Consider the following 15,000-nt stretch of genomic DNA (forward strand, 5'->3'; position numbering starts at 1 on the left):
TGTGTGTGTGTGTGTGTGTCTGTGTCCGTGCGCGTGCGCGCGCGCGTGTAAGGAAGGAAGAAAGTCGAAAAGGAAAGGAGAAAAGCATGGAAGACAGGAAGGAATGCTGGTATGAAAACATTAAAAACAGATAAGCGTAAACGAAAATTGATTAATCTGTAAGTGGATTAATGAAATACGACCATAAAGATGGCCCGGCGGTGGTGTTATGAGGAGAAGGCGGTAGGGGGTAGCAGAGATCTGGTTTGGGGCTGGAGACCGGATTTATATCTGACATTGTTTGAAACTGTATCTGAATTAGATGTCTTGTCCACTGATAAGTATGTGTGTGTGTGTGTGTGTGTGTGTACGTGTGTGTGTGTACGTGTGTGTGTGTGTGTGTGTGTTTTCTAGTTGTGAGATTAATAATATTGAACATGAAATCGTGTGTTCATTCGATATTGGCATCTAGAAATATCAATTTTCGTCTCTTTCACAAACTTGAGAGGCGGATAAAATGAATACCAAATGTTCTAGATGTTGTTGTTGTTGTTGTTGTTTTTGGAGCTTAAGCACATGTCAGTCCTCAGCAAGAAGACATATGATCCAAGTCATTATTCCGTGACCACCCCGTCCGTGGGTTTAAACCCCGCTGAGAAATTTACAAAATACACTATGTTCAATAGTGAAATAACTCTAAGATAGCGGCTTTGAAGCAATTTCTGAATCCTTGTTTCTCTGGCTAAAATTTAACCACTGCGCAACTTTTTATTTTTGTTCTCATTTTATGTGTGATTGAGGCTGCGAACATGCAGGGCTAAATGCTTTGCGGTATTTCGTCTGTCTTTACGTTCTGAGTTCAAATTCCACCGAGGTCGACTTTGCCTTTCATCCTTTCGGGGTCGATAAATCAAGTACCAGTTACGCACTGGGGTCGATGTAAACGACTTAATCCATGTGTCTGTCCTTGTTTGTCCCCTCTGTGTTTAGCCCCTCGTGGGTAGTAAAGAAATAAAAATTGGCATTTCGTCTGTCTTATGTTCTGAGTTCAAATTCCGCCGAGTGCGGCTTTGCCTTTCATCTTTCGGGGTCGATAAATTAAGTACCAGTAGTCTACTGGGGTCGATCTAATCGACTGGACCCCTTCCGCCAAATTTCAGGTCTTGTGATTATAGTAGAAAGGATTGTATATGTGACTGACGCGGTGATGAGACGACACCTTGAGCAGCGTACAAAAATCAGGCGATAAAGCAAAGCAGAATCGGTATATGCATTCACAACTCCTGCCTGCTCTGACCGGAACAGCAGTTCCTCAACCATTTCTAGGGACGCTTGGCTACCATGTTTCTTAATCTAGACCTAATACATAACTATTAGAATGGTCGGACTAAACCCAAACCCAAACGACTTAACCGGTCCGCTCAGCATTTCTCGATGCTCTCCAACAAAACGGACTTGCCTCTCCAGGTGGCAAAATGCTTGTGCCACTTTGATCACAAATCTGCAACATGTCTGTCCAGAAAGGGCGAGGATGGCAAAGCATCTAGAAATAAAAGACTGTGACGAAAATATCTCTTTACGTTTCTTTCCTTGTTGATTTATATATCCACCACTCATGATGTTACTCATTTTAGACCCATTCTTTTGTTGGCATGGTTATTATAGACATAAACTTAGGCACGGAGTATATATTGAGTCTTCGTGGGCTCTCATTGATTAAAGATATGACTTTGGAGAAATTAAACTTATACTCTGAGGCTCAAGAGCGTCTGTCTATCAGCCTTTGATTTTTGTACATGTATGCACATATTTATGCATATATGTATGTATATATTTATGTTTGTATGTATATAAATCCATGTATATATGTATGTGTGTGTATGCAGGGATATATATATGTGTATGTATATATATATACATATATACACTCACATATATATGCGTGTGTATGTATGTACATATGTATGTATTTATGTGCATGTACCAATATGCACGTTCTTGCATGTCTGCACATAACTGTAAGTACTATGCATGTTTGTGTGTGTATGCGTGTGTGTGTGTGTGTTTTGTGTGTGCGTGTATGTGTATGCGTATGTGTGTAGGTATGATATATGTACGTCTTAACAAGATCTTGATCCCGTAAACATCAATAGTTTGACGGTCAACTGATTCGGCTGACTATACTATTTACAAAATGTTCTCTTTCCAGCAGATAGAGAATACCTTTCATGTCACATCTCACTTAATTTCACCCGATTAACCGATTGTGAATATATACTCCCCAGGATTGGATGCTTATATATCGCAAGCACATTTCTACAGAAGTTCCGATGCATATTCCCGACATTTTGGAGAAGTGAGACACATATCCAATAATATTAATTTTTTGTAGAAATACACAACAACAGAACACATTCAGCGGAATTTGAACCCATAAACTATGACCTATCCACTCTGTCATTTCACCTCTCCATTATATTACGTTAATTAGTATAGAAAATCCAAACAAACAAGCAAAGAATGTAATAAAGGAAAAATCTCGCAGCGCGACACACTGCAGCACCGATTTTTCAACTTACTCTCACCTAAGGGCAGCAAGTATTTCTACAGCATAGATTAGTTAATAGAGCGGAAGTCTAGCGTATGGCAAGCCAAATAATGTTACATGTTATTAGCGAAGTCAATTTTCGATAGAACACCATCAAAAGGTTTCTCTCAGAGCGACTATCTATCGTGGGGTTGTCCGTCACCATTGGACGATTTTCTAGCCCTGCCGCTCCCTCAGGCGGCTTGCTGACACTTGAGACCGAGTCCATTACATATACGCTCACTCAGGGGCTACGAGCGATGTAGACGCCTAGGATGTATATAATGACGAAAAGCAAAATCGACAATAACAACTATATTACCAACAACAACAACATCAACAACAAGAACAAGAACAACAGCAGCAACAACAACAATAGTTACAACAACAGCAAAAACATGAGGATGATGATAATGATGATATAATTGAGGATTATGATGACAACGTCAGCGTCGATGTTTGAGATAAGTATGATAGATAAAATGAGATGGCAACAAAAAAAAACATCAACAAAATAATTGTGGTAGTGGTAAATTGAGAAATATATATGGTAATGCTGTTACCGTTGTTGTTGTTCTTGATGATGACGACGATGACGACGATGACGACGATGACGACGATGACGACGACAACGACGATAACGATGATGATGATAATGATGATGATGATGATGATGATGATGATGACGACGACGGTGGTACCGGTGACGTTGAAATGCCACTACTGCTGCAGCCGCTGCTGGTAATGATGACGGTGATGATGATAATGACAATGACAGCGATGACATCGATGGCGACGACTGGTGAATGAGATGACGCCTGCAACGACAATCAGGAAGATGATGATGATGAGGATGATGATGATGATGATGATGATGATTACGACTATGACGACGTTGATGGTGACGATGGTGATGATGACGATGGTGATGATAATGACGATAATGATGACGATGACAACGACCACGACGTTGTTGGTGAGGTTTATGTTGATGATGATGATATGATGATGATGATGATGATGATTATGATGATGATGATGATGATGATGATGATGATGATGATGATGATGATGATGATGATGATGATGATGATGATGATGACGACGACGACGATGATGACAATAACGATGACGACGTTGTTGTTGATGATGAGGAAATTTTTGGGGAAGGGGGCCAGCCGATTAGATCGACCCCAGTATGCAAATGATACTTAATTTATCGACCACAAAAGGATGAAAGGCAAAGTCAACCTCGGAGGAATTTGGACTCAGATGTAAGGGAGTGGAAAAGCATTCTATTTCTATTTCCTTACTACCCACAAGGGACTAAACCCAGAGAGGACAAACAAGGACAGACAAACGGATTAAGTCGATTATATCAACCACAGTGCGTATATATCGACCCCGAAAGGATGAAAGGCAAAGTCGACCTCGGCGAAATTGAACTCGGAACACGTAGACAAACGAAATACCGCTAAGTATTTCGCCCGGTGTGCTAACGTTGCTGCCAGCTAGCCGCCTTGAAGATGAAGATAATGTTAAATAGGCACAGTGACAAACCCTGATTCTCTTGCCACTATAGAATGTCTCCAGAGAACTCCATATCAATCCATCATACAGTCGCAAGAAATCGGCAGAATTGGCGGCCATTACCCAGAAGGCATTGTCACTTTACATCTTATTTACTGATGGAAAATTAACATCAAAATATTCAAATATAAACTGTCAAAATTTTAAAAAAACAGAAGTCGAGTTCTTATTGCTGGATTTGGTGGTGCCGGTAGCAGCGTTGTTGTTGTTGTTGACGTTGGTTAGTGGTGATGGTGGAAGTATTAATGTTGCTTTTGGTTGTGGTGGTGGTGACGGCGGCGGTGGTGGCATGGTGGTGGTGGTTGCATTTGGTTGTGTTGTTGGTAGCTGCGGTGATAGTGACGATGATGCTAGTAGTGATGGTGATAGTGGTGGTGGCGTGGCTGCGGAGGTGGTGGTGGTGGTGGTGGGGGCGGCGGCGGCGCTGGCGGCACTGGTGGTGCAGGACGTGCTTCAGTTATTTCGGGTTTTGTTGTTGCTGCTTTTTGGTGTTGATGTTGGTGAATGCCGAGGACACCTATTGAGGTTGATGTTGCTGCTTGTTGGGGGAAGCGGGCTAGATATTGATGATGGCGACAAGACGGCCGAACTGCAAACACAAACCGGACAAAATGCCGTGTGTCATTCATTTCGGCTGTACGTTCTGAGTTCTCCACTTAAAAGTTCATGACCTCATGTTGTATTAACTATCTTCCTTCTTGTTGAAACTTTCCCTTATTCTGTCGGTCTCTTTTGCCGAACCGCTAAGTAACGGGGACATAAACACACCAGCATCGGTTGTCAAGCAATTCTAGGGGGACAAACACAGACACACAAACACACACACGCATATATATATATATATATATATACATACATACGACGAGCTTCTTTCAGTATCCGTCTACCAAATCCACTCACAATGCTTTGGTCGGCCCGAGGCTATAGTAGAAGACACTTGCCCAATGTGCCACGCAGTGGAACTGAACCCGGAACCATGTAGTTGGTAAACAAGCTACTTACCACACAGCCACTCCTGCGCCTGATAGTTCATTATATTAAAAAAAAAAAGAACTCGATCTTTATTCGTGGATGAAAGTTGATTCCGCTCACTGAGGTTTGTTTCTAGTTAGACTACAGACTGCAAATAGAAAGTGCAAGCATAAAATTTAGGTGTAAGGAATTTTCTGGAAATAAAACAAAACCCCTATCGCAGGCTACACTTTATGGAAAACCCTCACACAGTTTATAAAGTAAGTATAGTTACCAAAGGAAACTATATGTTTAATTTTCTTCGATTACTCGAATACGAGTTCCATAGAAGGGCTGGGTTGGATTAGATCGGCCAATTTCATGCTTGGTACGCATTGATATTACAAAGAAGAGCAAAAATGAAAGGATGGTTCCGTCGGGGTATGGATACAGAACTCATGTCAATGAAACTAAAGAGCGTAAATTATTTAGACATCCTTGCTTCCGTTTCCGACATTTCATCACCATTAGCCTACCTAACATATTAAGCTAGGTGAAGACATTTACGCATGAAAGCAAAAGGTGAAGAATGAAACGAGATTATAAGGGTAGAAAGATTGAGTTCAAACACTGGAAAAGGCCAGGTTGAAGGGAAAAAAAAATAAGGTGTGACAGGGATTTGTGAGAGATATAAACAAAATGAAGGAGATGGAGGAGAATAAAGGGTGATGATTTAAAAAAGAAAATTGGAAAGAATAATACATATGCAAACAGGGTATGCATAGATAGGAAGAGAAGACAAAGATAATAATACTAATAATAATAATAATTGTTATTATTATTATCATCATCATCATCATCATCATCGTCATCATCGTCATCATCATCATTATCATTACCACCATCATCATCATCATCATCGTCATCATCATCCTCGTCATCATCATTATCATTACCACCACCACCATCATCATCATCATCATCATCATCATCATCATTATTATTATTATTATTATTATTATTATTATTATTATTATTATTATTATTATTATTATTATCATTATTAGCGTTGTTGTTGTTGTATATATTGTTATTGCTGTGGTTACATGTGACATAATCTGTAGGCTGTCGAAATAATTATCATGCAATATTTACTACTTACATTTCTAAATGTCCTTACAATCAAATCGTCTTCAGATTTTATTTGGCCTTTCATCTTTCTAAGGGTCGATAAAAATAAATGGTAGTTAATTAATGAAATCTCCTCATAGACGACGACGGACAAAGCACATTTGCAATTTTGTGAATATTATTATTATTATTATTATAATTATTACTTTTTATTTCTTCTTTCAAATTTGCTTCCATTTCTTGCCGGGTGTCTTCCCGACTCCTAGGGCAAAGAAACTCATAGTATACATTGGTAGGCCATTAAACCAAACTCAGTAGTTCGTTCATTTTTTTTTTTTAAAGTTAAATTAAAATACATGAGCAGCAACAGTTCTCACATCGACAATGCTCTTCTCAATACTGTGATGTACCAGTTAAGACAATCTTTGCACTTCTTGCAGGGATGGTAAGCCAGGGATCATTCTCATATAATTTTCGGTTCCCTTCTTGATCATTCCTAGTGCTCCTACGATCACTGGTATTGTAACCGCCTTGAGATGCCACATTTTCTCAATTATTATTATTATTATTATTATTATTATTATATTATTATTATTATTATTATTATTATTATATTATTATTATTATTATCATTATTATTATTATTATTATTATTATTATTATTATTATTATTATTATTATTATTATTATTATTATCATTATTATTGAGCGAGTGAGAAGTGCATGCCATCAAAGTGACACTGGGTTAAAATATACGAAGCACAGAATACCTATCATAACTATCCGTCTGATACGGCTACACCAGATACATGCATTTCAACCATGTGTGTGCAGGTGATCTCATATCGAGATAAACAGCGCATGATCATGCAGGTGGCGCCCAGTTAGAATTTTCTTCAGCTCGAGTAGATCATCCTGCTCCAAAGGTTCCTGAATAAGGGTTGTTTGAGGATGTTGAACGAAACACCCATGTTTCTAAAAGTGAATTATTCGGACACCAAAGAATTCCACTCTACACAAGGCCATGATGCTTCCCCACTGCTTCTGCTCGTGATCAGAGATGCACATCTTGTCAGCCACCAAAGGACATGTTTAACTGGTTAAAGTCAAACAACTGACAAGCCAGTCTGTGGTATTAAGCAGAATATTTGCTGTAACCGATCTTTTATATGTAATCTCACAGCTTATTTTGTTGGTTTTTGATGGTAAGTGATAGTTGTCCACAGCCAGCAGACTTATTCACTGGTCAAGCTTTAAGAACCCAACGAAGAATTCTTGAAGTTCCAAGCAATGCTGATTTTTGTAGGTGTTCTACCTTCACACTTGCACCGTTTGTGCATGGTCTTTATGGCTAAGGGCTACATGAGGAGACATATAGAGCTGGTACCGCAGTATATAGGGAGACGAAAAACTAAGGGGTTACAAGCAGCGGGATTAATATGAAATTCCAGAGTTGGTTCATCGTCACATTTGTAACACAGTATGGGTACGAGGTGATGCAGAGATAACATGTAACAGTATTTGTACGGTCGGAGCCTACTACATACACATGCAGGTCCTGAAGTTTCTGGAAAAGCTCATGAGAATCCATTAGCTATAACTCATTATAGGTTGAGAGGGGAAGGCAATCAGTTGCATGGCACAGTTCAAAAAGTTTAGGATGTCCAAGTGTGAAAGAGGTATTCAACAGTTTTCTGCTACTTTGGAAGGAGAAAATAATGTTAGAAACCTGTTGAAAATGAGAAGACATTACAAAGACATTAAAAGTATTGTGAATGCTACTTTTTGCACCTCTGAAAACAGTGGTAAAAATTACCATACTCTCATTGACAGGAGCTGATGCCCTGATAGAGCACCGACAAACCGAGGGGTCCGCTTTTTATTGCACTGAGCCAGCTAGGTCACTACTGTAATTTGACTGGTTTGGACGCTTTGAGATTTTATTCGTATATTTTCATATTGAAAAATATATTCATGTCTCTAAGGTGGTTAGCTTGAAGAGCAGTTCGCAGGCCGGGCAGACTGCTCTGAGTTCAAATTCAAATTCTGCCGAGGTTATCTTCCCTTTTCATCCATCGAGATCAATATGTACAAACTGAGCATTGGGTCGATGTAATCAATTTACCTCATCCCCACCCCCATATTGCTAACTATTTGCTAACATTTGAAACTAATATATATATATATATATATATATATATATATATATATATATAATTTCTCATTTCCACCTTGACATATCCGTGAGCCAATGCGCAAACGTATCATTTGCTCTTGTAATATTTGAACAAGTTCTTAATATGAACGACGGCTCGATATTCGTAGCTGATGAAGCGTAACCATGCAGAAATAATGCATTCGTTCAACAGACCGATGGCATCATCCTTAGTCCAGTGGCATATATAAATGTGCGAGTGCGCTTCTGTGTATCAAACACAAACAGAACACATGTCCGCATATATATATATATATATACATGTAGACTAGTAAGCAAATAAATGCAAACCAAGTGGACAAAATAGTACTGGAATAACGAAGATAGAGTAATATGCCTTTTTTTTAAAGCTGCAAAAACTTCATAGAAACTGAGGCTTTGAAGTTTTTGCAGCTGTAATAAATAAAAAAAAACGTATGCACAGACAGACACACACACACACACACACACACACATAGATATTATAGATATAAATACAAATATAGATATATTTCAGGAAAGGAAAATATTTTGCATTTGAGATGTATATTATTTCAATCTCATACGAGAGGGAGCGAAATAAAATGTATACAAAAACATAACAATGATATAATTGCGAAGAACAGGTAACGAAAGACATTAACAATCCACAAAAATGGGTGGAGTCGGATTCTTGCAGGGGTAAAAAGGTCTAAAAAAATGAAAGTGAAAGTGGAGAATTAAAACAAAATATAAAATAAAGTGATGTTGTTGGCAGTGGTGATGTTGGTGTTGATGGAGATTGCGTTGGTGGTGGTGGAGTTCAGGGAAGAAATGGAAATACAGAGGTCGTAGCAGCACAAAGTTTGCGGTGTAGTTGAAGAAGCGGTAAGTGAAGAATTATGAAGAAAAAAAAAGGAAGGGAATGAACCAGATTAATCGACGGCAGAGTCACAAGAGATACGGTCATGAATGGTATCGCTGTATTATCATCGATAATTACCGGAACATTGAAGATAATCTTCGAGGTCTTGCAACGAATCAAAATATAAATCTTAGCAAGGAAGTCCGTGTTCCCTTCCCGCATGTTCAATATATTATTCATTTATTTGTTTATCGTTCTGGCAATTCTGAAGCGTAAAATATTGGTGAATTACAGGAAAGGACTATTGTAATGTATGGAGTGATAGTTCCTGGTTTCTTTCGCTCAACTGAATTGATTAAAGCAGACGACCGTTGCCGTCGTGTCGCAAAGATATCTGTTGTTAAATGATAGACGGCGGTAAGAGATAAAAACCGCGAGGACGATAACAAAGACATTATCGAAGACGAAGACGACGAGGAAACAAAGATGTTGATGATGAGGATGATGATGATGATGATGATGATGATGATGCCGACGCCGACGATAATGACTACTGCAATGATGATGATTATGATTGCAGGGCAATCGAAGATGTTAACGACGAAGATGATATGGAGAAGAAATAGAAAAATGATACGTAGAAAAGAAAAAGTAAAACTGCATATATAAAGAAGAATACGAAAGAACAGAATTGTCATTATGCCTCTTAGCACAAAAGGACACAATAGCAACAATAATTTTAAAGAGCAGCTTATCAAGTCACGAATGTGTCATTACTTTAACGGGTCGATGCTTCTTATTATATTAGCAGCGTTACGTTCCACCTAAAACCAAGATATTCAACCCTGCTAACCCAATCCTTTGATATATAAATAGGTACCATCGTATGCTCGAAAATTTTAAAAGCACTGGATCTCTGTGACAACTAAATGTTTCATTATTATCACAATATTTTGTTATGGTTACAATTCTTAAGCGGTGTAGCACTTGGATTACGTTCCAATAATCTGTTTTAGCATTGATACACTCCATGAAAAGAAAATCTTCAGGTTGTTTTCAATAAACTTAAATTCATCACAATGTAAACTCATTGAGTGCTTGAATATTTCTTACTAATACTTTTCGTGTACTCTTGTTCTTCCCCACACAGATAATTCCCGAGACCTTTCTCATACCGACTACCACGTTTTCAAGCATCTTGATGGTTTCTTGCGAGAGAAGGAGTACAAAAATCAAACCGATGCTGAAAGTACGTTCAAAGATTTCATCAGCTCCAGAACTCCAAATTTTTGTTACAGGAATAAACGAACTTGTAACTCGTTGACAAAATGTGTTGATTGTAATGATACTTACTGTGACGAATAAAATATCCGCATTGTTCAAATATATTGTGATGTGTTTCATGTTTCAAATCGTTGCATAATTTTGATTCAGCCTGATATGTATATATATATTGGGTCATCCCATAAATAATGCGGTTTTTCTATACTTCTTTTATTTTTCAAAATTAAGGTAAACAAACTTCTTTTTTTAACCTATAATATACTCTCCTTCATTTTTTACAATACTCTTTTATCTACCAAGTAGACTTGCAAGGCCTCTCTTCCAAACTTCACAGTTCGTAATGAAAAATACTCTTCCAGAACTGTTCTGTCCTCGTCTACAGAATTCAGATTTTTTCCGTCCAAATGATTTCCAAGACTGCGTAATAAATGATAATCAGATGGGGCAGTGTCCTTATGTATCAGGATGGTCTAATTCCGGGAAGTTCCGCATCACGACATTATCTCTTTTGTTGCATGCTTCTCTTTTTGCTTTGTATTATTCTTGTCACGAACAACTTAAAATGTAGCATTCTGTGAACTGACTTGCATTAATGACCTTAGATATTTCAGTTCCATTTTATAGAATTAACATCACTGATAGGATGTTGCACAAAATATACGAATTCTTTTAAGTTCAATTACCATCAATTTTCAGTTTACGTTTTCACCCTCTAAAGGGCCAACATGATAAAATGCTCGTCAAGTACCGGCACCAGTTTAACCGATTACATCATTCCCACAAAATGTGTAGTTTTCTTAAAGTTATAAATCAAGAAGATGACATTAGGAATTATTATGAATTTCCAACTTCATCTCCATAAATCTGATATACAGTGCACACCGAACAATTTGGAAGAAATAACAATAACAGAAAAAGAAGCTAAAAAAAATAATCCATGATACAAAACGTGAGCAAATGAACCAACTCAAGGAGAGTCAGAGCTTTTAATGTTCACTTATACATACAAACATATACACATATATACATACATGCATACATACATACATACACACACACACACATATATATATATATATATGTGTGTGTATATATATATGTGTGTATATATATATGTATAGCTATATATCTATATCTATTTATCTATCTGTCTCGCTCTGCACGCAATCGTGCAGTGTCCAGCAATTTCCGACCTGTGGGCTTATGTCGAACGACTGCTGTCACGTGTGGGACGTGTCGGTTTATCAGCCGAGTCTATCGTTAATATCGTCACGCCTCCTTCCTTCAAACGGGAAGGAAGAGCTATTTTCATCATACTTGTGGCTATGGCGAAAGAATGTATCTGGTGGACGCGCCTGAAAGGATTAGCGACAAACACTTTCCTCTCTGGTCAATCTCTCATCAACTTCTTCAAGTATCACTTGAAGAGGAAAGTGAGAGTAGAGAGGCAAGTTTTGTCTAGTGAATGTTTTAAAAAATGATGGGTGAATGTAGCAAGGATGGCACATATGAATAACGAAACAACCTTGACTATGATTCTATGAACCATAAAAATTAACACAGAGAGTTGCTTATTTGCAAAAAAAAAAGTAATATAACATTTGAATTCATTGACCGAGGTTACCGTGGCCTTTTCCGTAGGCTTTTCTTTCCACGGGTAAACCTCACCTGTCCTCCCCTTTACACTTCATATTGACATTTCTGTGATAACGATCCCTATTGATCAATTTTTTTCCTTTCCATTCCCCCCCCTTTTTAAATTTTATTCCCCCCTTTTTTGTCCTCTTTCTTTCCCTTTACGATCCCTTTTGATCGAAAACCAAACCCCCTTTTTTTACCCCCAAAAGAAAAGCTCTACCTTGTAATTTGTCCTGTCTGTGTGCAGCCCTATGTGGCTAATAAAGAAACATATCTACCTACCTATCTATCTATCAATCTATCTATCTCTCTCTCTCTCTCTCTCTATATATATAGATATATATATATATACATACAAATACATACATATATATATATATATATATATATATATATATATATATATATATATAATATATATATATTATATATATATATATATATATATGTATGTATGCATTTGTATATGTGTATATTATATATATATATCAATATATATATCAAGTTGAGTAAAAAGGTAAGCAACATTTTAACCATGAAAATTTTGTACCGGATATTTGCAGTTTTGGAATGTTTTTAAACATTTTTTTGCAATTGCCTCATAATACAGACATTGACTTGCCCAAATGCATTGAAATTTTTTCCCCGTTGTTACAATCATCTGAAATGGAACTGTGAAAGCGCGATATTTGACCAATTTTCTCTTCAACTTCAAAAATAAACGTAACGCAGCTGAAACTGCACGAGATATCAACAAAACGTTTGGTGTGGTAATAACCAGTGAGTGGTCAGCTCGAAAATGGTTTAAACGATTTCGCAGTGGAGATATGACTCTTGAAGGTCGTGAGCATAGTGGACCCTGATCTGTCATCGATGACGGTCAATTAAAGACCATCATTGAGAAAACTCCACGTAAAACCACACGTGAATTGGCAAAAAATTTTCAAATGAGCCCAGAAAGCTGCCTGAAACCATTTGCATGTGATCAGAAAATCAAAAAGCTCGATAAACGGGTAACACACGATTTGAAAGAAAATCAGAAAATGTGCAGATATGAAATTTGCTCGTCTCTTCTCCGTAATCATACCGATCCATTTCCCGACCGTATTGTAACTCACGATGAAAAGTGGATTCTGTACAATAATAAAATAAACGTTCTTCACAGTGATTTGGACCCAAATGAAACACCGAAAAACCCGAGCTCTTCAAAAAGAAGGTTATGGTGAATCTTCGGTGGTCTACTGCTGGACTCACCCGCTATAACCATTACTACAGAAACCTATTGCCATGAAATTGTTAAAATGAACGAAAAACTGCAACACTTCCGTCCCAACACTTCCGTCACAGACGTGGCTGTTTGGTAAGAAATTTGCTTCTCTACCACTTAGTTCGGTGTTCAGTCCCACTGTGTGGCACCTTCGGCAAGTATCTTTTGCTATAGCCTCGGGCCGACTAAAGAATTGAGAGTGGATTTGGTAGACAGAAACTGGAAGAACCAGTCGTATATATATATATATATATATATATACAGAGAGAGAGAGAGAGAGAGAGAGAGAGAGAGAGAGAATGAGATAGACAGATATAGATATATACATACATGATATATATATGTATAGATATGTCTATGTGTGTGTGTTTTGTCTTTTGTGTCTATGCTTGTCCCCCCACCCACTCACTTCTTGACAACTTGGCGCTTCGGCAAAAGAAACCGATACAATAAGTACAAGGCTTTAAAATAAATTTGCTCGATTAAAAACCATTCAAGGCGGTGTTCCTGCATGGCCGCAGTCAAATGACTGAAATAAGTAAAGGAAGACTATAGTAAATAATATTAAAATCTCGTATTAAGCAACAGGCTATTCATGAGCAATATAAATGCATTAAAAATATCCTCTTTGCTTACACATATGATACAGAAAACATGAAAATATCCCGTGTCTTTATATGAGAGTAGATGAGCATATCATGCGTTCTGCTTTGCGCATTAATCAAAGCTCGATGACTAATGAATTTCTGTAATTTTATGAATATTTTGGTATATCTATTACAAGCTGCTTCGATCCTACAAGCATTAGAGTTAGCGGCAACGTGAAACTCACGGTAACGATTCAAGAAGATTAAGTTTACGAACACCATTTTATTTATGGATTATTTTCCCTCTATCTGTCTTTAAACATATATGTTCAACAATCAAAGTATATCCGAGATACATACACAAACATACGCGTTGGATTGGATTAGGGTAGAGTAACTCGTTCTGAGGTCACATGGTTTCGTATTCAGTCCTTATTTCTTTACTACCCACAAGGGGCCAAACATAGAGGGGACAAACAAGAACAGACAAACGGATCAAGTCGATTACATCGACCCCCAGTGCGTAACTGGTAACTTAATTATCGACCCGAAAAGGATGAAAGGCAAAGTCACCTCGGCGGAATTTGAACTCAGAATGTAACGGCAGACGAAATACGGCTACGCATTTCGCCCGGCGTGCTAACGATTCTGCCAGCTCGCCGCCCTTTCGTATTCAGCCCTGTTGCGCTGTGCCTTGGGGAAGTGTCTTCTACTATAGCCTCAGACAAACAAATGCGTGGTGACTGAATATGGTAGAGGGAAACTGTGTAGAATCCCATCGATATATATATATATATATATATATATATATATATATATATATATATGGGCATAAGTACTTTGTAAGGAACACACACATATTTATGTGCTTGTGTATGTCATTGTGGGTGTACTTGGCCCTCACAATTGAAAGCCTGTTTTGGCTTGCTTACTTTCTTACAACATAGC

The 15,000-nt window shown here is 37.8% G+C and overlaps 1 long non-coding RNA gene across 1 annotated transcript in view; it reads left to right on the top strand.

Moving 5' to 3' along the window:
- The window catches only part of LOC118763866, an 18,247-nt gene extending 9,339 nt beyond the window's left edge, over positions 1-8,908 (top strand). Inside the window, exons 2-3 of the long non-coding RNA XR_004999620.1 lie at positions 3,548-3,553; positions 8,882-8,908. This is a non-coding gene — a long non-coding RNA (uncharacterized LOC118763866). The remainder of the gene's footprint in view (positions 1-3,547; positions 3,554-8,881) is intronic.
- Positions 8,909-15,000: the final 6,092 nt, after the last annotated feature.

This window comes from Octopus sinensis, linkage group LG6, assembly GCF_006345805.1.
Source record: "Octopus sinensis linkage group LG6, ASM634580v1, whole genome shotgun sequence".
Lineage (NCBI taxonomy): Eukaryota > Metazoa > Mollusca > Cephalopoda > Octopoda > Octopodidae > Octopus > Octopus sinensis.